Source organism: Ochotona curzoniae, unplaced genomic scaffold, assembly GCF_017591425.1.
Source record: "Ochotona curzoniae isolate NIBS_2020 unplaced genomic scaffold, NIBS_Ocur_1.0 contig_1, whole genome shotgun sequence".
NCBI lineage: Eukaryota > Metazoa > Chordata > Mammalia > Lagomorpha > Ochotonidae > Ochotona > Ochotona curzoniae.
In genome coordinates this window covers 42,922,570-42,946,924 of record NW_024464918.1, presented here as the reverse complement: position 1 = coordinate 42,946,924, position 24,355 = coordinate 42,922,570, and the positions used below count along the sequence as shown (strand labels likewise).

At 49.6% G+C, this 24,355-nt stretch overlaps 1 protein-coding gene across 3 annotated transcripts in view; it reads left to right on the top strand.

Moving 5' to 3' along the window:
• Positions 1-24,355, top strand: part of PPARGC1B (PPARG coactivator 1 beta) — a 107,369-nt gene that overhangs the window by 9,192 nt on the left and 73,822 nt on the right. The window lies entirely within an intron of this gene.

Below are 24,355 nucleotides of genomic sequence, written 5' to 3'. Positions count from 1 at the left end.
CTGGGAAAGCAAGGGAAAATGGCCCAAGTTCTTGGACCCCTGCTACCCATGTGGGAGACCCAGCGGAAGTTCCTGGCTTCAGACTGGTTGTGTTGTGGCCATTGTGAACCAGCAGATGGAAGATCCATCTGTCTCTTTTCTTGTAACTCTGCTTTTCAAATAATAATAATAATAGTAATAATAATAAATGTGGAGGGTTTTGAATGGCCTGGGGTAGAATTTGATCTTGGTGGGCAATGAGGATTTCTTCATCATATCATCATCATCATCATCATAACAATGATCATATGAAATGAAGTAACAGTCTACTTGGCCTGTGTCAGGTATGAAACCAGGGCTAGTTCAATCCACCTCCATCTGCAGAGGCTGGTGCTATGACACAAGCAAAAAGGAGAAACTCAGTCACTTTGTAAGTCACCAGGCTAGGAAATGGCTGGGCTGGGATTTGAACCTAGGTTTGCCCAGCTTCTCCTCATTGCAGTGCAGCTTATCTGGGTGTGCATGTGGAGAGGACTGGAATGGAAGTGACAGGAGGTATTTGTGAAGCAGACTGTGTGGGTGATGGGGCTTGCACTTGGCTGTGACTGCTGAATATAGAGGAAAGGCACAGGGTGCAAGGAACTCAAAGTTGGGGTGAGGGTGGGGGTACAAAAGAATATTTGTTTTGGGCCATCTCTTTGCTCAGGGGTCACTGTGTGCCATCTGTGGCCAGGTCAGGCCCTCCCAGAACTGGGTTAAATGCAGTGCGGTGGCCTGAGTCCATTATGGACCTTGCTTGTGTTTTTACTCCCTGCTATTCTTCTCCTCTATTGGATCAGGACTGTGGCTCCCTGTGTGAGAAAGGACCTGGTCAAGCTGTGTCACCCTCAAAGCCCCAGTACTTGGGAAAGTCCCTGGCACAGTGTAGGCCCCCAGTACACATCTGTTGGGTGAGTGATGCACCAACAAAGGCACAACTCTGCTGACTGGCTGGGTGGGTACCAGCTTGAGAGGGTGAGTTGAGTGTCTGTCCCCAAGAGGAGTCTGCTGCCCTGGTCCCCAGTGGTGTACACACGGGACTCCAGGGCAGACACTTGGGGGAAATCTCCAGACTCCCCATCAGGATCCACGTCTGGTGGGTGTGTCCTTGTGGACTGTTAGGAATGCAAGCTGCTGCAGGGCCCTGCTCTTGCCCACGTGGGAGGGCCCACAGCTTTAGGCGTGTAGGCACCTGCAGGGAAGTATCTGCTCAAAGTCCCCGTGTCTTCTGGGGAGATTCCACCAGGCCTTGTGCCCTTATCCAACTGCTAATTCCAGAGGGGCTGGGCAGGCTGGCCTCCACCCAGGAGGAAGGAAGAGACAGCCAGAGAGGTGAAAGGACAAGGAAGGTCTGGGATCCATGACCTCAATCCCCAGACACAGAGGACACCCTCTGTGACATGCTTAGAATCCGCTGGCATGTGTCGCCTCTCACCTTCCCCACTGAGCTGGTACACTCTGCCCTTGTGCACAGTTCTTATCAACTTGGCAGTGGTGGCCAGGCCTCGTGACATTGGGAGCAGCAGGTATGCGGTTGGTGTGTGTCTGGGAAGGCGTAGGGTGAGGGGTGAAGTTTTCACATAGACCCACACTGCACAGTGGCACCAAGGAAAGCTGGTGTGGTTTAGAGAAGGAGCGGGCCAAGGTGTCCTCCCCACCCACCTTGTTCCTAAGTCCCCAGTGTCCAGGGCTGGAAGACATCTTCTGAAAGCTCATGAATAATACAATATTCTGAAAAAGACCTTGTGTAGCTGTCAAGCATTTTGTTGCTAAAATCAGCTTATCTTTTATTTTTTAAAAGAGATTTATATATTTGAAAGTCTGGTGCTGAGAGAGAGAGAGAGAAGTAGAGAGAGAATCTTCTATCCTCTGGTTCACTTCCCAAACACCCACACGTAACAATCACGGCTGGGCACTGGGTAGGGGGAAGCCAGGAGCTCCATCTGGGTCTCCTGCATAGGTAGTAGAGCCTCCAGCCCTTAGACCTTCACCTGCTGGAAGTGTGAATTACAGAAAATAAGTCCACCAACATCAGGGGAAAAAATGGCATTCAAAATAATTTATAGACTTTGCATACTGTGAGCTCAATGAGTCCTTGGTGCCAGAAGATGAAGTTAGTTTCTTTGAAAGTTAATGGCATCGCTGATACCGAGGTATTGTGCTTCAGATTTCCAAGGCTGCAGGGGTGGAAGAGAGTGTGTGGTGGCTGGTTGTGGGGCATGGCTGTTAAGCTTAGCGATTGCTGAGAGCTTGAATGTCTTGTCTGGGCCAAGTCTTAGCTGTATTGCTCTTCTGTTGATTGATTGATTTGAAAGGCCGAGTGACAGAAAGGGAGAGGCAGATCTTCCACCAACTGGTTTACTCCCCAGATGTCCTCAACAACTGGGTCAGGCTGAAGCCAGTAGGAGGTGGGGACTCCATCTGGGTCTTCTACATGGGTGGCAGGGGCACAAGTACTTGAGCCATCTTTTGTAGCCGTGCAGCTCTCAGGAAGCTGAATCAAAAATGGAGCAGCTGGGACTTGAAGATACAGCCTGATTATGGGATGCTTGCGTTCCAAGCCGTATACGACACCCACCTCTTTACGACTTTGTAGCCGTGTGATCTAAGGAGTTAGTCCACAAATGGGAGACTGTGATGTACCTGCCAGGTTTGGTAGCACTAATCAGTAGTTCTCAACCGTGAATGCACATCACAGTCAACAGTATAGTTAGGAAACTCAGAATTGCACATCTGAGGTTGTCTCAGACGTATTGGATGAAAATCTTGTGACAGTAGCCCTTAAGTGTGTGCTTTTAAAAGGTTCTTTTTGATGCCATCCCTGTTTTGGTTGCAAAGAGCAGATGCTATTTGTAGAGCGTCTGGCCTTGACTCTGTCCTCCTTGCCTCTGTGGTACAGGATGGCATTTGGTATAGAAAGATTAGGGCACAGACAGCAAGTCCCTTTATAATGCCTGGGTGAAACCGAATGACTTTCCTACTGCCATTTCTCCTTGACTTAAAAAATTTGATTGATTTTATTTATTTGCTAGGTTGAGAAGCAGAGACATGATGGAGGGGGTAAGAGAGACAGTGAGAGAGATCTTTCATCTGCTGACCCATTCCCTAAATGGCTGCAGTAGCCAGGACCAGGCCAGGCTGAAGCCAGAAGCTCCTGGTTGTTCCATGGCCGGAACCCAAATACTTGAGCCATCATGTGCTGCCTCCCAGGCTGAGTGTTAGCAGGAAGCTGATATGGGAAGTAGAACTGGGATGGGAAACCACGGGACGTGATGGAGGGGTGTTGGGTATCTAAACTGCTGTGTTGTATGTCCATCCATCTGGTTTTCATTTCATTGCTAGATATTAGGCAAGTGGAGAGCATTCCCATTTCACAGATGGGTAAATGAAGGCCCAGAGGATGAACTGCTAGATTGCTGTAGCTAATCTACTTTCAATATTTGTCTTCAGGGCCTGGTGCAGTAGCCTAGTGGCTAAAGTCCTTGCCTTGAACATGCTGGGATCCCATATGAACGCTGGTTCTAATCCCGGCAGCTCCATTTCCCATCCAGCTCCCTGCTTGTGACCTGGGAAAGTAGTTGAGAACAGCCCAAATCCTTGGGACCCTGCCCCCATATGGGAGACCTGGAAGAAGCTCCTGGCTTCGGATCAGCTCAGCTCTGGTCGTTGCAGTGACTTGGAGAATGAATCATCAGACAGAAGATCTTCTCTATCTCTCTTCTCTGTGTATCTGACTTTACAATAAAAATAAATAAACCTAAAAAAAATTGTCTTCATTTTGTCCCTATTCCCCTTGATCCTCCTTCTCTTACATTCTCTCACCTAGTGGGGAGCTCCTAGGAGGATTATCCCAAGAAGTGGATGGGTTGGAAGAGGGGACCACACACAAAAAAATGGACTATCTGCAGCATCGTTAAGGATGTGAGCCTGTCGTTTAAAACGCGTTCCTGTTCTGCAGCCATCTGCCCTGTCCTGCTCTGTAAAACTGCTCATCCTCTAAAACTGGCTTTGTGCTTGTGACTGAGATTCACCCTCCCCAGTCCTAGCAACCACCGTCCTAATTTCTGTCTCTCTGATTTTGAGTACTGCAGGTGCCTCACAGGGGTAGAATCCTACAGTGTTGGCTTGTGACTGAGATCCACCGTGTGATAGCAGGTATCATAATTCCTTTGCTTCGTAAGGTGGAATAAATACCCCATTATGCCATGCACTCAGGCTTGTTTTCCCCTCTTCTCTGTTTGACAGACACTGGTGTGACTCTTGTGTTTTAGCTCTTGGGAGTGGCACTGCTAAGAGTACACTGATATATTCCAGAAAGCATGTGCGCTCACCATGCTTTTGGGGATTTACCCAGAAGTGGAACTGCTCGTTCTATTTTTAATGTGTTGAGGTCCTGCTGTCCAGAGCAGCTGCAGCCTCTCGCCTCCCTCTCTGCAGGCCAGGCTCCCAGTGTCTCACCTGCTCTGCAATGCAGTGGTTTTTCTCTTCTTTTGATAGTAGTCTTCCTCGTGGGTATGGGGTGCTATCTGTTGTCAGTTTCATTTGCATTTTTCCTAATGATCGCGTGTCTTTTCATGTGCTTATTGGCCGTGTGCACATCTGCTTTGGAGAAATGTCTATTCAAGTCTTCTGCCCATTTTTGAATCAGCTTCTGAGTTTTTGGCATTTTCTATGTGTTCTGGATATTAATGCTTTTTCGAATGTATGATTTGCAAATATCTTCTAGTGGGTTGTATCCTTTAGAGATTTTCATGAAGTTTAGCTTGTTGATTTTTTTGATTGCCTGTGCTTTTGGTATCGTTGTCAAATCCACTCTCGTGGCCTTATATTTAGTTTAGTTTTTTTTTTCTAATGTTTCTTCTTATTTATTACCATCATTTGGAAGGCCAAGAGAGGGAGAGGTCTTCCATTTACTTCCCACCTCACCCCCCGCCAATGCCTGCAACTGTCGTAGCTGGGCCAGATTGAAGCCAAGAGCCTGGAACTCCACCGGGGTCATCACGTGGCTGGCTAGGGCCCAAGCAGTGAACCACTGTCTGCTGCCTTCCAGGTGCACTAACAGGAATCTAAATCAGAAACAGACCAGCTGTAACTACCAGCTTGTGCTCTGACATGGGATTCAGGCTTCCCCAGTGGTGGCTTAGCCGGTGGCACCACAGTGCCCACCCCTGTTTGGTGCATTTTGAGTTAATTTTGTGTGTAGTGTTAGGTAGTAGTTTGACTTTGGCATCGCTGAATAGTTTATGAATTGAATGAATGAATGTGCAAAGTGTTCCAGCTCTGCAGGCCACTGTGCTGAGCAAGCCAGCACACTTAACTCAAGAATCCCAAGAGACAACCTCGTTTGCCTAGGAAGGACTTGAGGCTACAGGAGGTCATGGTGGGGCTAGGTCTAAGGTTCTTTTGCTGGCCAAACCCCCAGGGGCTCTATCTCCCCCAGAAGTCGTGCGCCGGTGCCCCAATGACCTCACGTGACCATCTCCCCACAGTTGGGCAATAGTTACTCTGGGTCCTGTGGGTATGACACCCTGTCCCCCACTCGGCAGCTCCTGGGACTGCCAGCCTTCTGCAGCCTTGCTCTTTGTCCCAGTGGTTGAGGGAGAGGCCGCCTGGTTTGCCCTTTCTGGTCCAGCCCCCAGCAGGAATGTGGCAATCTCTCCCAGGAGCCTGGAGCCCCACCTCCTGGGGGGTGGTGGGTGCAGGCACTGCAGGAGGTGAGCCCAGGCACCGCTCTGGTGCCTTCTTTGGACAGGGCCCAGCTCCTTCAAGCCAGAATAGGCCCGGGTTGGTGTGGGGGCAGGCTGAATCCACTCAGGAGGCAGTGAGAGGGGGAGCTGTGTGGGCCAGGTCCAGGTGATGGATGTGGCCCCAGGGCCTGGGTGTGGAGGGTGAGTGAGGCTGCAGTGCAGCGGTGAAGGACAGAGTTCTGAGTCATGTAGCAGCACAGTGATTTAGGCTATGCTGCTTATTCCACCTGGGCCTCAGTGTCCCCACGTGTGAAATGGGATAATAATCTATATTTCAGTGAGTGATTGAGCAATACAGTGTCTGAGGGCTTATTCAGGTCATTGTCTGGGTATTATTATCATCAACAGTAGTGGCGGTTACTGGCTACTAGCTGGTGTGGTGGAGGAAGCTAGAAGACCTCCTAAGTCACAGGGACAATTATTTGATCTCTTTTCCTTCCTCCCTACCTCCCTTCCCCTCCCCCTGATTTGAGAAATAAAGACAGATAGTGAGAGAGGGTTCCCATCTGCTGGTTCACTTCCCAGATGCCTGCAACAGCTGGGGTAACAGAAGCCTGGAGCCAGAAATTAAATGGGGGTCCCTGCTGGTAGCTGGGATCCAAGTCCTTGAGCCATCACTTTTGCTTCACAGGTCTGTATGAGCAGAAAGCTGGAATCAGGAGCTGATAGGGTGGGGGACCGACTTAAGCCCAGGCACTCTCTATGGGACATGGTGCCCCAGCTGGCAGTTTAACACAATGCCAAATGCCAGTCCCCTTTTCCTTTGTCTATGCAGCAGACTCTGTGCGCAGAGTGTGAGCCAGGTAGCTGGAAGAGTTGTAGGCAGGCACCCAGAGACGTCTAGCCCAGGGAACAGCAGGAGGCCATTTTTGGGAAGTGAAGGCTGGGGAGGTTTCAGAGGGAAGGTGACTTGGGCAGTGACTGGGTTTTTCCTGGGCCTGTGGTCTGTGTGGCTCATCCTCAGGCTACAGGCAGGGAGAGGGAAGCATGGATATGCCCCAGAAGTGCCATAGCAGGCTGCTCCTCATGTGCTGTCGTGTGTGTCCCCTGGCCCTAGCATAGCAAGGATTGGTGGGGCCAGGACCCCCTTGGTGCCTGATGGAGACAGGGAGGTTCATGGCTTTATGGAGTGGTTTCTCCATACATGCAGTTGTGAGGGAAATGATGATTGCTAGAATAATTGGAAGCATCCCTGCTAGGCCTTGTAGCCTGTCACTGTGGGACTCGTGCAGCGTTTTCATGTCTATAGTTCACAGTTTGCCGAGTCCACATTTCCGTTTTAAAGATGGAGGACCCTAGGCCCATGGTGCTGAAGTGGCTTATCCTGTGAGGTCACCGCTGTGAAATGTCTCTAGGACTGAGGATTTTGTCCCCCTCAGGAAAGGCTGGCTTTTGAAAGAAGCCTGTCACTGTTGGTGTCTGAGCCCGGGTCAGACAGAGTTCCCAGAGTTGTTCTTGAGTTCCTGGAGCTGGAATTCCTGGTGTCTTTGGAGTTGCAGATCGGTCCATTGTGTGATTTTGCAACCATGGTGGCTTGGAAACCTGCCCCACCCCCTGAGGGAAAAAACTTTCACTGCTAGCTCTTTAGAGTTGGGCAAGGAAAATCTGTAGAGGAGATTGCACCTGGAGTTAGAGCGTCTCAGTGGGATTGTCACACCTGGGGATCTGAAGGGTAGTCTATCTTTGCTGTGGAGCCCTGGGCACGTACTGCTCCCTTCTCCGGGCCTGAGTGTCCCTGTGACACATGGTGCTTCTGTGCTGGAGCTGTTCCTGTGCCAGTGTGGCAAGCCCAGGAATGGGTGGAGAACTTGCTAATATGGCGAGCCCATTAGGAGTTGTAGGGGCTGTTTTGCCTTGGTCAGTTCTGCTCAGAGTGGAGATGGAAAGGGGTGGTCATTCCCTGGACACCAGTGGGCTCAGGTGAGTGATGTGCTCCATCCAGGGGGAGGAGTCAGCTGCAGATTCTTCACTCCCCACGTGCTGTTCCCTGTCTTGGTGACAGGTGCTGACTTCTCTGTGAACTGCAAGTTGGAAGGAATTTGTTACGGGATCATGTGCCTTAAAGGAGTGGGTTTAGGAGGCGGGTAAGGCGGAGGAGGCACTCCAAGAGGGAGAATTCCCCCCATTGGCAGCCTCCTGGTGAGTCAGGGAACATGGGATAAGTCACTCACGGGGGTGGAAAGATTGGGGGAAAATTTGGAAACTTCGGACCAGATCCTTATTTTTAGCAGAGCAAGTCATTCAAAATCCTCTACTGACAGATGACACAGCTTCGCATCTACCCTGCTTCCACTGTTTTCTCTCTCCAGAAGCTTGGCTTTTGCTTACAAAAGTTGCCTTTTAGTGCTCCACTTTCTTTTCTTTATTTATCACAAATTTATTTATTTTTATTGGAAAGGCAGATTTACAGAGGGGAGAGCGAGAGCAAGGTTTTGCATCTGCTGGTTCAGTCCCCACATGGCCACAAAGCTGAGCTGATCTGAAGCCAGGAGTCAGGAGTTTCTTCTGGTCTCCCATGTGAGTGCAGGGTCCTAAGGACTTGGACAGTGCTTTGATGTTTTCCTAGGCCATAAGCAGGGAACTAGATGAGAAGTGAAGCAGCTGGGACATGAGCTGGCATCCATATGGAATTCTGGCACATACAAGGTGAGGATTTAGCCACTGAGCCATTGTGCCCGGTCCATAAATAAGCATTTAGATTTTTTTTTTTATTAGGGGAGGGAAGGTACAGTGAATTCTAAGGTATCCTGGGGGTCTGTAACAGTGCTCAGGGTGACCGACCATGGGCCCCAACCTCTGGTGTCTTTCTTACAGAGCTGCTGCTGGCTCAACGATGAGGTTGGTAATTATTTAAAGAAAGCTCTCCACAAGTGGAAAAAGAGCAAGCGCTCCTCGAGACCGTAATGCCAACAGGCAATTCAACACTGCAGCCACCTTACTCCCTCGCCAGCTGCCGGATTTTGCAGGCAGTGGATTAGGTGACTGTGGACCTGACAGGCAGGTCCAAGTGCACACCATGGGTGCCCATGCAGGTGGCCCTGTAGGATCTGCCCACATGCAGGAGAAGCTCTACTCTGAACCTTACAAAACAAGTGACCATGAAAGCAGCTTTATCATTTACCAAAGAAGCTACAGATAGTGAAATGAACATGTTCAGATTTTATATTGCTTCAACTCAGACATTTGTTAAATTGCGCCATTTTTTATCAGGAATCCCAAAGTGCTCTGGGTCAGTAACTTTATTATCTTATGTTCTTTTATTTTGTATTTTGGTTGTTTTATCTGATATACAGGTTGAGAATCTCTTGTCCAAAATGCATGGGATCAGAAGTAGTTCAAATGTCAGAATCTTTCAGATTTTAGAATATTTATGAATTTTACCCTGACCTGAAAATCTGAAATACTCCAGAATTGAAAACGTTTTTTAATTAAAAAATATTTATTTATTTTAATTGAAAAAGTTTTAAATTAAAAATATTTATTTTAATTGAAAAAGTTTTTTAATTAAAAAATATTTATTTATTTTAATTGAAAAATCAGAGTTACAGAGAGAGGGAGAGATGAGAGTGAGCTTCCATCTGCTGACTCACTTCCAAAGTGTCTGCAACAGCCACAGCTGGGCCAGTTTGAAGCCAGGAGCCAGGGGCTTCTTCCAGGTCACCCACATGGGTGCAGGGTCCCATCCATTGTTGATTTTCCAGGCCATTAGCAGGAACTGAATGGAAAGTGGAGCGACCAGGTTGTGGACTGGTATCCATATAGGATGGCAGCATCAAGGGAGGAGGTTAAGCCCGCTATACCCCGCATGCTGGCCCCCACCTTTTTTTTTTTTTTTAAAGATTTATTTTTATTATTTTTATTATTTTTTCATTGGAAAGGCGGATATACAGAGAGGAGAGACAGAGAGGAAGATCTTCCGTCCGATGATTCACTCCCCAAGTGAGCGCAACGGGCCGATACTATGCCGATCCGAAGCCAGGAGCCTCTTCCGGGTCTCCCACGCAGGTGCAGGTTCCCAAAGCCTTGGGCCGTCCTCGACTGCTTTCCCAGGCCACAGGCAGGGAGCTGGAAGGGAAGTGGGGCTGCCGGGATTAGAACCGGCGCCCATATGGGATCCCGGGCGTGCAAGGCGAGGACCTTTAACCACTTGCGCCACCGTGCTGGGCCCTTTTTTTTTTTTTTAAGATTTACAGAGGGAGAGGAAGAGAGAGAGAGAGAGAGAGAAACTTCCATTTGCTGGTTCATTCCTCAGATGGTTACAGTGTCCAGGACTGGGCCAGGCTGAAGCCAGGCTCTCCATCATGGGTGCAGGGACCCAAGTATTTGGATCACCTTCTGTTTCTCTCCCTGATACATCTGCAGGGAACTGGATCAGAAATGAAGTAGTCAGGACTTGAGCCAGTGTCCATAAGGGATGCAATACTGCAAGTGGTAGCTCAACAGGCTGTGTCACAGAACTCTCAGAGAGAGACCTTCCATCCTCTGATTCACTTCCCAAATAACTGTAATGCCTAGAAGTTGGAACCTCAGGTCCAGTGCAATGGCTCAGTTGATTAAATCTTCACCTTGCAAATGCCGGGATCCCATGGGCACCGGCTCGTGTTCTGGCTGCTCCACTTCCCATCCAGCTCCCTGCTTGTGATCTGGTAAAGAAGTTGAGGATGGCCCAAATCCTTGGGACCCCACATTCGTGTGGGAGACCCAGAAGAAGCTCCTGGCTCATTGCTTCAGGTTGGCTCAGCTCCGGTCATTGCAACCATTTGGGGAGTGAATTGGCAGATGGAAGGTCTTTCTGTCTCTCTTTTCTATAATCCTGATCTGCCTTTCCAATAAAACTAAACAAATCTTTGTAAAAGAAAAAGAAGAAGAAGAAAGAAAGTGGAACCCTCATCTGGGTCTTCTACGTTTGTACAAGAGCCCAAATGTATGGGTCATCCTCCAATGCTTTTCCGGGTACATTAGCGTGGAGCTGTATCAGAAGTGAAGCAGCTTGGACTTGAACTGGTATCTATAGGGGTTGCTAGTGTTGCAGCTACTAGAAACTCAACCTTTCTGCCACAACATCAGTACCCTGCCCCCCGTCACCACTCCCTAATCCAAAACTTTTTTTAAAAAAAAGGTTTATTTATCTTTATTGCAAGTCAGATACACAGAGAGGAGGATCTTCCATCTGATGGTTTACTCCCTAAGTGACCGCACGGCTGGAGCTGAGCCAATCCAAAGCCAGGAGCCAGGAGCTTCTTCCAGGTGTCCCACGCAGGTGCAGGGTCCCAAGGTTTTGGGCCATCCTTGAGCTGCCAGGATTAGAACCGGCACCCATACGGGATCCCGGCACGTGCAAGGCAAGGACTTTCGCCGCTATGCCACCGTGCTGGGCTCTAAAACAAAACTTTTAACGGGACTTCTCAACCTGTACCCACAGTAGTCTTCTTATCCCACACCCAGGGTTTCACTTTCTAGATTTCAGTTACCTGAAGTAAGCTGTGTTCTGAAAACTGTAAGTGGAAATTTCCAGAAGGAAACAATTGTGAAGTTTTTTTGTCCTTCTGAAGAACTGAATGTGGTGTCCTGCTTTGCTCCCTGTGCCCAGGCAGGCCATGCCTTTGTCCATGTACCCATGCTGGGTGTGCTGATCGCTTGCCAGTCCTACAGTAGCTGTCATCTCCGTGTTCAGATCGGAAACGCAGTACCTGGGATGCCCACTAGCTTGCTCGAGTCAGGTGCTGTGACCTAACACTGCAACTCCACCATGCTGGCCCCTATGTTCTATATGTTGTATTTGAGTTACTGTTTTGTTCTTTTTCAATGCCTCGCTTACAAATTGAATTCTATCATTGTATATATAGTACTGTCTGCTTTCTGACATCTACAGTAAAGTTTTGTGGTGGCCACAGATGGGGAAGGACTACTTTATATTTTTAAATTAATGTTTGACAACATCTTAAAGTAATTCATGATTTTCTAGTGTCAGGGACTAGTTGGCTGGTCAGTGAGTGTGAGGCTGGCCCGCCCTATGATTTCTTCTCCCTAAGAAATCCCTTCCTAGTGCCTGGTGTGTTTAAATGCCTGTCAGCTGAATGTGTGACTCTCTTTTATTTTTATCTATTAACTTTTTTCTTGTTACAAAAGCAGTAGATACTGGCTTATCGAAACTTGAAAGGATACAAATGAGCAAAAGAAGGAAAATAAAAATAATCCAAGCACCCAGAAATAACCAGTTACAAAGCAGTGCTTTAAAAAGAAAAAAGGAGGCCAGCCTCTTGCTTATGGCGTAGCGAGTAAAGCCACCACTGCGATACCAGCATCCCATATGGACAGCAGTTCCTGTCCCAGCTGCTCCCCTTTGATCCAGCTCCTTGTTGATGACTTGGTCAAAACCCTGGAAGATGGCTTGAGTGGTTAGGGCCCTGCACCCATGAGGAAGACCCAGATGAAGTTGCTTGTCTCCTGGCTCTACCTTGGCCCAGCTCCAGCCATTGTGGCCATCCAGGGAGTGAACCAGAAGGTGATGTCTTTCCCCCACTTGCTGTAACTCTGATTTTCAAATAAATAATTAAATTCACCACTCTTCCCAGGAGAGAGAGAGAGAGAGAGAGAGGGAGAAGGAATATTGTAGTCCCCACCTCTAGTGACGTGTCTCTTTTTGGGTACCTGTCCCTGCCTCTATGACCTAGAAGAAAAGCATCTAGACTGTAGTTTAACCATGGTCCACGGCAGGGCCTGTTTCAACCTCTCTGTCCTCCTTCCTGAGCTGGGACCAGTGTCTGCTCGGAAAGTGCATTTATAATGGGTCTGAAAGTGAATCCTGGCTTGTGGAATCACACACAGGTGGGAGCCCCTGCTGTGGCTTCTCCTGTTTGTGCCCATTACGGCCCTGGCTATTGTTGCCAGCTGCAGCTCAAGCCATGCCACAGTGAGACTGGATGGAACACTGCCAAGTCCTTCCTGGGACCCCTGGCCATCATACCCCAAGTTTGGGCTTGCGTGACTTTCAGGCTACACACTGTGGACTGCATTTGTCTGCATACACAGTTTGTTCATGTGTGCAGTGCCACATAAACACACTTGCTGGCAAGGAAGACTTCCAGGTTTAGAATCTGTTACTCAGCTGGACTGTTTGAAGCATTAGCTGATCCATCCTAGGATTCAAGTTGTGTCTGGAGCAGACCCAAAGGGGAGAGACCGGTGAGGGGCCTAGGGAGCCAGCCCCAGCAAGATCCAGGTGCCTAACAAACCTGTCTTCATCCTGTTTTCAACATGCTTCATGGTCCAGAGGAGAAAACAAAATGGATTTGCTTTTGTATTTATTTTGAAGATGTAATACAGATTTCTGGTTTAAGATAGGACTTTCACTGTGGCACAATAAGTTAAGCCTCCACCGGCAGCATTGGCATCCACTATGGGCACTGGTTCGAGTCCTGGCTGCTCCTCTTTTGATCTAACTCCTTGCCTGGGGGAGCAGCGGAGGATGGCCCAAGTCCTTGGATCCCTGCACCCATGGATCCCCATCTGTATGAAACTTCTATTCCTGGCCCAACCCTGGTCAATGCAACCACTTGGGAAGTGAACCACTGAATGGAAGCTCTTTCTTTATCTCTCTGCCTCTCCCTCTCTGTAACTCTGTAACTCTCCCTTTGAAATAATGAATAAATAGGTCTTTTAAAAAAAATCCTTAAAGTTACAAATAAACTACGTGGGCACCTGAGTCTTTGCTTCCATTTTTGTGCAAATCGCAGCAAGCTAAGAGCACTGGCTTGCAACTTACTTTTCCCTGCTTTGTTTCTTAGCTGCCACGTTGAGTGAATAGGTAAAGATTTGAGTCTTGGCCTTGGTCATCGTTTGTTGGATTAGTCCTCTGTTCAGTGTGGAGGTTATTGCTGATACTGTGCTGCCTGGAGCATCATTCGGACTCATAGGATAGGTGTAGTGAGTGGACAGTAAGCAGCTCAGAAAGGAATTCTGCTGCCAGAAGGTTGTGTGCTTTAAACATCGATGACTGTTGCCACCTGCCACATCACAGAATTGTGTCAGTTCATGTTCCATTAACATGAATGAGAACTGTGTTGCATCACACCTTCACTGACTTGGCATGTTGTTAGACTGATTGTCAAGCTGGTGTCTCATTGGAGTCTTAATTTGCAGTCTTTGTCCCATAGTTAAGACTCGCTTGTGTTTTTGATGTTGATTTTTTTTGGGGGGGATGTTAATGTTTATTTTATTTATCTTCATGTACTAGAAAGGCAGAATAGGAGACAGAGAAATGAATTCCATCTGCTGTTTCAATCCTGTAGATGCCTGTGACAGCCAGGTGCTGGGCCACACTGAGTCCAAGATCTGGGAACTCCATCCCGGTCTTCCATGGCTGTGGCAGGGGCCCAAGGCTTTGAGCCATCATCTGCTGAATATCAACATGCTAACGTATGAACAGGTAGCTAGAAGTGCAGAGAAGGCAGGACTCCCGTGTGGGAAGCTGGCCTGCTTCCATGCATGGCAGCTTCTGCTCCAATCCTTTTCTTATTGCATGAGCTGGTTTCCCTGCCCTCTGCCTTCCCTGCCCCACATATTCCCCATGTTACCCAGGAACCCCCGTTTGGAGGAAAATGTCCACTGGATTGGGCCAGAGTTCACTTTCTGGCTTTGCCTCCTTCCCTCTTTATGGGCCTCTAAGTCACTTAACCTCTCTGGGACACTGTTTCCTGCCCTGTCACATGGGGAATTAGTTTGACACTAGGATTGCTTTATAATCTGGAGAAAGCTGCCAAAACAGAGTATCACCTGCAATGAGGGATAAGGTTTTAGACACCTCCCAGACCCTCGAGCGGAGTCATCTAGGTACGCAGGTGTGCGGAGGGAGGCCCAGAAGAGAATGGACCTGCCTATTTGTGGGGTGGACCTGACAGGTGATCAGGCCGGATATGCCTTATTCCAGTCGCAGCTATGGCCAGGTGCAGTTCCTCCAGTAGCATTCTGATTCTCACTCAGGGGTTGCAGCTTCCAGGGCAGCCCTCACTGGCATGCCTGGGCCCCCAGGAGCCCCATCCCACAGAGCTGAAAAGCAAATGCCTGGGCAGGAATCCCTGGGCTGTGGCCCTAACCTTCCTTCTTGGGCCGTGGTTGGAGACCCATGGGCTTTGTAGAGGCTTCCTGAGGCCACAGTGGTGAGGCCCTGCCTGAGTGGCACATGTCAGGGGCTTGGTGCATCCATGGCGTCATCCTTGCTTCTGGGTGTGGTGGGTGAGGCGGCAGGGGAGGGGCCAGGGTTCTGTACTCACTCTGCCTTCTCTAGTTGGTTGTCTGAGCCTGGACTTGTTATTTCTCTCTAGGGTGATGCCAGAAGTCACAGCTGTACAGGACGATTTGAAGAATCAGTGGGCTGTGTGCAGAAGGTCTACCACATAGCAGGTGCTTCATCAATGAATGTTGAGAGCTCACTTCCCAAAGTGCCTGTTATATGGTGGCCCTGCCCCAGATGTTGGGGATTTAGCAGAAAAAGGGCAGGGACACTGGCCTCCCAAGAGTGGGAGTCCTGATGCAGATGCTGTTGGATACTTCCTTGAAGCTGTAGGACACACACACACACACATACACACCTCCTGAGGATATGGGATATGGGATATAGAGGGTTTTCCTGCCCACCCCCCACCTCCCCGTGCACTTCCCATTCATTTCCAGTGAGCCACTTGGTGAAGGAGTGCCCCAGGAGGTCTGTGAGCAGAAGCCATCTGTGCATCTGGATGATGCCCTGGTGACTTGCTCCAAGTGGCAGTGAGGCTGAGCCTGGACCCTGAACCCCCAGGCCTGGAATTCCCTGGTTCCTGCAGTGTCCTGCCAGGGAAGTGCCCCTCTCCTCCAGCTTGGGCTGGAGGACCCTGGGAGCTGACACCAAAGCAGGCCTCATACTGAGCCTAAGGGCTGGTAGGGCCACCTGTCAAAGCATGAGAGCCAGGAGGAAGCAGTCTCTTGGGGTCAGAGTGGTCCAGGTAGTGGGAGAAGCAGGGGAGGGGATCATGGGCCCACTCAGCCTGTCCTTCCAACAAGCAACTCCCAAGAAGGTTGCAGACCTTAGAGCAGGTGAGGTGCCTGCAGGTCCTGCCCACCCAAGGGCATGGCCAACTCAGCCCTGGCATGGAGTGAGGGATAGCTGGGTGGCTGGTGCAGTTTGAGTCCTTGTGTGAGCTGCCATGTTTGTTTGAAATAAGTAACTTCCACAAAGCCTCCGTGAGCCGTGGACTGGAGGCCTTCTCGACTTCAGAGAGGCCCCCACCATCTGTCCTGACGGATGAAGGTGTCCACTCTGGCCCTCCATCTAAGGGTGTCAGCTCCTGTAGCCGTCAGCAACAAGAAGTCAATTTCCCCTCCTTGGTGTGTGGTTTAATGCCTGGCTGCTCCGAGAGCTCCAGAGAGTGGAGGTCAGTGGGGCTAATTGGGTTCTTGCTAAGAGCCAGGCTCCTGGAATTGGAGAGCCTGGCCCTAGGCAGGATCACACTGCCTGGAAACAGGCACAGCCAGACCCAGAACTAGGCCCAGCTGGAGCAGCTCAGACTGGCCTTGGACTCCCCTGGACACCACTGTCCTGGGCTGGGGTGTGGTGGGACCCATGCAGCCCCAGAGATTTGAGTTTTAGAAAAAGGCTAAGTGGGCAGCTAGGCTGTTTTCTGGTTTGAGTTATTCTCTCCTAGTAGCAACCTCTCTCCCTTCAACACAATCTCCCTAAAACCTACTCCCCTACCCCTAGCATGGTCTGTGGTCAGTAGCAGCCAATGCTGGAAACAAGTGCATGTGGAAACAGTGCATGTGAGGGGTGCACAGCTCTCAGTGGCGAGGCTAAAGGTCACTCAGCCAGCTTGTTGGGTAAGCCAGTCCTTGGGGGCAAAGCCCACTCTTTGCCTGTTCTTGCCAAAACTGCACTTACTCATTCATTTGCCCACCCATTTTGCTTTTGCCTTGTCTTGCTGATGTCCTTCTGTTTGTTCATATGGTGTGTCCACAAAGGCTCATGGACTCACAGCCCTGGCTTTTTGCCCATTTGCTAGTGCCATGCCAGTACTCATAGCTGCAGCTGCGTATGATGGTACTCACCTCCCTCGCAGGTACTGGGACCTGGCAGGGGATCACAGTTTCCTGGCAGGGGCCATCTTTTGGGAGCAAAGGGTGGGCAATTTGGACATGTCTTCTCAAGGCCTTACCTCTTCACCTGTGTTCTGGAACTTTCTTTTGGGGCCATGTCGTATCTTGTGCGCGTCTTAACTATGGAGTGGTATCCTCTTACTGTTAAGGTTGTTGTGTTAATTTAATAGAATAGAATAACTGTCTAGATTTCATACTTCTAGTTATAAAGAACTGTTTTATTAATTTTAGACATTCACAGTTCCTGTGGTTCACAGGAGTATTTTTCCTTTTTTTTAAAAATCTTACTTTTAAAATGTGATTATGAAATAATTCAGTTTTTTTTTAAAAATCGTATATTTATTTTAAAGGCAGAGTGGGGCTTGGGGGAGACAGAGATGTCTTTTATCCACTGGTTCACTTCCCAAATGGCTGCCAAAGCCCAGGCTGGTGTAGCCTGAAGCCAGGAGTCTGGGATTTCATCTGGTATCCCGTGTGGGTGCAGAGGCTTAAGCACTTTGGGCCCTCCTTCACTGCTTTCCCAGACACAGGAGCAGGGAACTGGCTTGAAATTGGAGCAGCTGGGGTTCAAACACTCAGATAGCGGATACTGGCTCCCCAAGGCTAGGCGCTAGCTTAACCGGCTATGCCATCATACCAGTCCCAGATTTCAATTTTTATTGAAGAAACTTAAGTAAATCTGGGTATCCCTTACCTCCAAAAGACATAGAAATGGCTTCACTGTTTGGAAATGGCCACCATGAACATCTTCCTTTCTCCTCATATGCATACATTTTCCTTTAAAAAAGAGATCCCACTGTTGTGGTGACGTTTTTACATAGCATTATGTTATATTGGAAGCTCTATCTTTATTAGGGTCTACTTCATCTTTATTAAGTTTTATGGAAGGACTTTTCCCCGGGCTTAAGCTGTGTAACTCACCATGGTGATGACAAGAGGGTGGGACTTGGAGACAGTGTGAGTCTTTCTATTTTGAGAACCAGTGAAGTCTTACTCATGACCTTAGAGTCTCGTTTGCCTCTTTATTTGTAAAATGGGGAAAATAACCACGCTGTTCCTTGGAGTTCTGTGAGGACTCCACCAGCACAAGGGCTAGTGCAGAGGAGCAGAGTGCAGGCCAAGGGCACAGCCGGCAGCCGCAGCCTGGAGGGTAAGGCATCCACGCTGAGCCTCTGGTGCCCAGAGTTGGCCTTGACCAGTGTGCAGACAACTGAGTTGAGTCCTGGGCCTGAGTGGAATGGTTCACAGCAGAGATGGGCTCTTCCTACTCTCCCAACCCCCCACTCCCCCAGAAACCAGAGGAAGTGCAGTTGGTTAAGAGTGACCCACAACACCGTCACCAGACATGCTTCCAGCACCTGTCAGAGCAGCTGCAAGGATGCTACTTTGAATTAGTGAGGGTCTGGCCATCCACAACCTGAGCCCAGGGCCCAGCCACACCTGCTGTGTGTATCCCAGAGTGGCTGTGCTGCTTGCCCAAGGCAGGCAGCATGTTGAGGGCAGAGCCGGGCTTTGAACCTATGGTGGACTTAATTCACGTGCAAGTCAGAGGGGTAGGCACAAAGCACACATGGTCCTTGATGAAGCGGCACACACATGTAGTGCAGGAGTAGCTGTGAGAGCCAGAGCTGTAGTAGAGGCAGCCACTGATCGAGTCCTTTTGACATGAGTCCCAGGCACAGTATTGCGGACCACAGTGGATCGTCAAGCAGAAGGCTGTCAGTGGAGGCAGGCTGCTAGGTCCAGGGAGGAACCAGCAGTGTGTCAGCAGCAGAGGGCCCCAGGCAGCCACTCCAGGGAAGAATTGCTGGGGCTGGAAATTAAGGCTCTGCTGCCCTTGCCCAGTGACCTTGAACCCAGGGGCACAGCGTTGGCATTGAATGGTAGCTGAAGTCAAGACTTGGGGGCTGGGTCTGGCGAGGCACAACTGGAACATGCTGGTGACTCTGAGCAACTTCTGGGCTTTCCTCTGCCCCCTCACTAAAGGGCCTGCAAGACGTGGGTGCAGGAATTAAATAAGAATGTCTTCAGCAGTGGTTGTCATCGGCAGCAGCTGCTGCATTGCCATTGGTGCACATGGGTGTGGCAGAAGGCATGGAGAAGTCTGGGACACATTTGGTGTTGATGTTGCTTGGCTATCGTAGACTGAACCACAAGTAGAGTCCAAAAGCAAAATGTGAGTATGCCCCACTGTGGCAGCCAGAAGCCAGTGCCCCTGCTGCACACATTATGATGGGACTGAGGGCTGTTCATGCCCCTCCCTTGAGGGAGGAGAAGGGGAGTGACCGCTGGGGTCTACACCGAGGGGCAGCAGGGACTGACCTGGTGGCACGGTACACAGCCAGGCCCCTTGAGCTTTCAAGGACAACCAGCTCTTCCTGAAGTCAAGGCAAGGGAAGAGGCATTTCATGCCCTGAACTAGGCGATGGGGAGGAGCAAGAAGTTTCTGGAACGCAGACTTATTTCCTGCTGCTCTAGTTACTAAAACAGCACAGGGCTTCTGGGCGAGTTTGTTCAGTGACTGATGCTGGCTGGCGTCTGGACCCTCCTCAGCCCTGCAGTAGAGACCACGTGGCGTCGAATCCTGTCTTAAAGACGCCCCCTCCCCCCGATTTATTGAGGAGTAACCTAAGAAATGGAAAGTGTACATATTTAAACTGTGCATGGTGATTTGATATACGTAGATCTCAAAATGATGGCCATAGTCAAGTCAGTTAATGTACCTACCACCTCGCAGGTATGTGTGTGTGTGTGTGTGTGTGTGTGTGTGTGTGTGTGTGTGTGTGTGTGGTGAAAACATTTAAGATCTGTTCTCTTAGTAAATTCCAAATATACAATGCAGCATTTACTATAATCACATATTGTGCTTGAGAGCTTACATCTGTCCCTGGTAAACACTCTTCTACCCACTGCTTTCCCACTTAGATCCGAAGAAAACAAAAATGGGAACTCAGAGCATTAATCATTACAGTCAAGATGTGGAGATAAAGTGTCCATCTGTGGATGCATGGATAAGTAACATGTGAGTGAGATGCATATGTGTGCACAGATACACCTGCACAGGCATGTACACATGCATACACACGGGAATATTATTCAGCCCTTAAAAAGGAGGACTCCCCATTTGGGGGACTCAGAGGATTTGAAGCTCAGTGCAGTCAGTCAGGTGCACAGAGGGACATGCTGTGCATGTCAGACTTTTATGTGGACCTCAACGGAGTCTGTCTCAGCAACTCCATGGACTCCAGGTCCCTGCCGTCTCCACTCCCCTTGTCCTTGGCAGGGCCTGCCGTAGCCACCTAGAGCTGCCAGGAACACACGGATCAGAGCAGTGGCAGCCGCCCTGGGGTGTTGCCAGGGATCCTGCTTGTTGGAAGGCATTCAGCCAGCCCTTTTGCTCTTCTCGTGGCTTTCTGTCTGGCTGACATTCTTCCCTCCTTGGTATAGTTCTGTCTGCTTTCCCTGCCTTCTCTGGCCCTGGCTGGGGCTCACTGGCTTCTCGCGAGGGCTTTTGTGTGCTGATGGATGGGTGTCAGACATAGCAGTGACAGGCACATGCGTGGGTGAGATGACCTTCCATGGGAAACAGAATCTTTGCTCAATGTGGCCTGGCCCACCCAGCCTTCTTGTCCTGAGGGAGAATTCCAGGCCACAGGAGTGGGAGGGTGTGTCACTAACACCCTTGCGGGCAGGCTTGGCCCATTCTCTTCCTGCTGGAGGCTCTTGCAGCTGCCCAGGACACGCTCTGTCCTCTTGGCAGACGCTTTTATTTGAGAATTAAACTGAATCCAGCTTCTATGTTCTGGTCTTCCCATCCAGCTCTTGAGCCCCCTCAGGTGCCAGCTTTGTGCCCTCCTTTGGTCCTGCAGCTCCTGTGCTGGACTTCCCAGAGGAGTTTCCCTCCACCCTACCCAAGGGGTAGGGGGGCAGAGTGGGAAGCACAGATTCCTGCATGACTCTTGAACCTTTCTGTTTTTCCCCTATGAAAGTGACAGCATGCTTTGACTCCTGAACTAAATAAATGGACTCCAACACATGGTGTGTTTTTCTTACCATCAGGTGTGTTGGTCACGATGGGTGGAGTTGGAGGCAGAGAGGGTATTTTAAGCTGGTGCATGCTCTGTCCGGGCTTGACCAGCTGGAATGTGAACATCCAGAGATTAGTTCCTGGGACTTCTGCCTTGTTTTGGCCATGAGCCCCAACCAAGGCTTTGAAGAGGGTGTAGATGTTTAGTTTGTGAGTAGGACACTGTGTCCATAGCCAGAGTGCCTGGATTCTGATCCTGGCTCCAGCCTCAGCCTCCAGCTTCCTGCTAATGCAAACCCAGAGGGGCAGCAGTGTTGCCACTCACAAAGGAGACTGGATTGTGTTCCCAGCCCTGGGCAAAAGCCCTGCCTGGGGCGCACTCCTCCGGGGAATCAAGTAGCAGATGAGAATGCCCCCTTCCCCTCAAGTAACATCAAATGACACAAAAAGTTTGCACTCAATTTTGTAACATTAAGGCCTGCCCTGTGAGTCCTTCTGCTTTCCTTTATGGATAGAGCAGCTAAGGCCAGAGGAGTTTCCTCAAACAGCACGATCTCCCAGTGATTGGCAGGAGGGCAGAGGAGGTGTGGGGCAGCTCAGCCAGGGGCAGGCTGAGTGCTGTGTGGATGGGAGCAGGGTAAGGGGGAGGTGAAGGAGGAAGAGGACCCGAAGGGCCTGGACTTGGAGTAATGCTGTCTATTGCTGTAGTGGATGCTGCATCTAAACCCGGAGGCTGGACTGGGCTGGTGGGAGCTGGTGGGAGCTGGTGGGAGCTGGACTGGGCTGGTGGGCCCCGTCTGTGACCTCCAGACCGACTCTGGTGGAGGAGTGGTGGCATCACGGGGCAGTGGCATGGCAAGATCAAGGGAAGCCCTCATCACTGCTGCTGTTGTCAAAGTTTCTAGAGATGAAAGCTAAGGCTCAGCCAGGGCCAGTGGCTCTGCAAAGGCCTGTGCACATGGGTGAGTTAACTCAGAGTCTTTGCGTGCGGCCTTTGCAGTTTGCATGGGGAGACTCATGTTCACTCATTCTATCAGCTTGAATGCTTAATTAGGTGCCCATTCGAGAAGATAGTCTAGTACGTATAACTTTTAGCTAACAAGAAGTCTAAGAAAAAAGTGAATGGGCTTCATGATAGACTTGAGTGAGAAGATAGTGGCAAGTGTAAAGCTGTAGTAACTACCAGGAGGTTGCCATGGAAACCAGGTTACTGACCTGATCAAGGCTGACAGGACCTACCCATGCATGTCCTCACTTCTTTTTGGGGGAAAGGACAGTGCCACATTTCTTGCTTCTCTGTGGGGTTCTGATTGCCAGAGGCATATCTCCCCATACCTCTTTCAAACATGGGCTTTTAGGACTCACAATACAATACAAGGCTACTGTTTATATATATATTATTTTTTTTTTTTTTCCGAAGAACAAGTACCTGTAGAAATCCCCTGAATGCTGCTCTGTGGGACCAGAGCAGAGCCTCAGGCACAGCTTAGAGCTTGCCATCTGGGAGTCCACCACCTAGTGGCAACTTGCCCAAATTGCAGGCTTAGAGTTACATCTCTCAAATTCTTGATTTTTATGGCTTATGATTACTATTTTGTTTTTTGCTAGAATGAGAAAATGTAAATCTCATGTGGTTGTATGATAACCTGGGGAGACAGGCCAAAAGAAACTAGCATACCAGGCCTAGCAGAGTGAGTCAGCAGATGGAAGATCCTTCTGTATCTCCTCTCTGTAAATCTGTCTTTCCAATGAAATAAATAAATCTTTTTTAAAAAGTACCACTTATTGAGCCCTTTCTGTAGATTTATTTGGTAAGTACTTTGTATCCAGTCTTTGTAGCTTGCTCTTTATAGAAAGATAATATAAATAATATACTTATTATATTTCTGAAGATTTATGTCTTTTATTTGCGTGTGAAAGGCAGATTGATCTTCTGTCTGCTGGTTCACACCCCAAATGGCTGTACTAGCTGGAGCTGAGCCAGTCTGAAGTTAGGAACCAGGAACTTCTTCCATGTCTTCCACATGCGTGCAGGTGCCCAAGGCTTTGTGCTATCCTCTACTGTTTTCCCAGGCCATAAACATGGCGTTGGATTGGAAATGGAATAGGTGGGACATGAACCAGTGTCCATATGGAATGCTGGTGCCACAGGTGGAGGCTTAGGCCACAGTATCACATTTTATTACTGTTTAAAAAGATTTACTTATTTATTTGAAAGAGAGAGAGAATGAGAATGAATGAATAAGAATCTTCTGTCCTCTGGATCACTTCCCAAATGGCCACAACAGCTGGGGCCTGGCCAGGTTGAAACCAGGAGTCTGAAGCTGCCTCTGGGTCTCCTATGTGGATATGTCACATTTTAAAGTGGAAAACAGGCCCAGATATCCTGACAACACAGCTTACCTATGGCACGACTGGAGTTTGAACCAGGCAATGTGATTCAACCTGCTGCAGTATAAGGGAGTTCAGCTGAGGCTGAGGGACCCCAGCAAGGACCTGCTCCTGGGGCCTGTGCTCCTGGTCTTTGCCATGGGCCTGGGCTTGTCCCCTGCAGTCCTGGCCATGTCTTTTCTGTCACGATGGTCCCAACCTCATTGGAGCCCACTGAAAGCTAGTGCTGGATAACTCAGCTGTGCCCCTCCCCTGCCTCTTCCCCATCCTCAGAGGCAGGTAGTGAGCTCCTGGGAGCAGATAGTGGCTCCGGGGGAGCAACGGCTTTCCTGCTTGTACCTCCAGGACCTGCATTAGGAGCCAGCCATGGCGAGGTGGGGAAATGAGGAGGAGTAAAACCCCTGTGTGCTTTGCCAAATCTGTTTGGCTAACAGTACAGGCCTGGTGTGGCTGCCATAGAGATGGGGCCCAGATCCCCACCCTGAATTGGAGGAGCTGTTCTAGCAGTATCCTGACCCCTGGCAAGGACATCCCCGGTGCCAGGAGAGGAAGCCTGCTGTGTCCTAGAGAACAACAAGCCCGTTTTTTTGGAGAGTTGGGCATCTCAGCCCATTCCCCACGCTGGCATCGCTGGAAGGGGAGATGGGGTTCAAATTCATGAAGGTGAGCTCTGGAGCACTTGGCAGGTGCATGTGCCTGCTTGTGTGTGTGTGTGTGTACAGGCAGGGTCCAGAGCTCAGTGCTTGCAATTTTGTGCCTCCAGCTCCTGTTCAGCTCCAGGGGATGTAGTCTGTGTGAGGCAAGATGGAAAGATTCCTTGATCATAAAATAATTGTTTAGAGAAATGGTTTGTTCAGGGTTCCTGGAGGAAGAGTCTATTTCCTGGCTTTTCCTCAGAGTCTGTGAGACAACAAGGAAGTGTGGTGAGAGAGGCCTTCCACGGCCTGGCTCTTTAGGCCCTGAAGTCAGCATCCCAGGGGAAGCCAGGCCACATTTACAGGGCAGCAGAATGTTCTGGAAACTTCTGCCGTTTTGAATTTGTGGA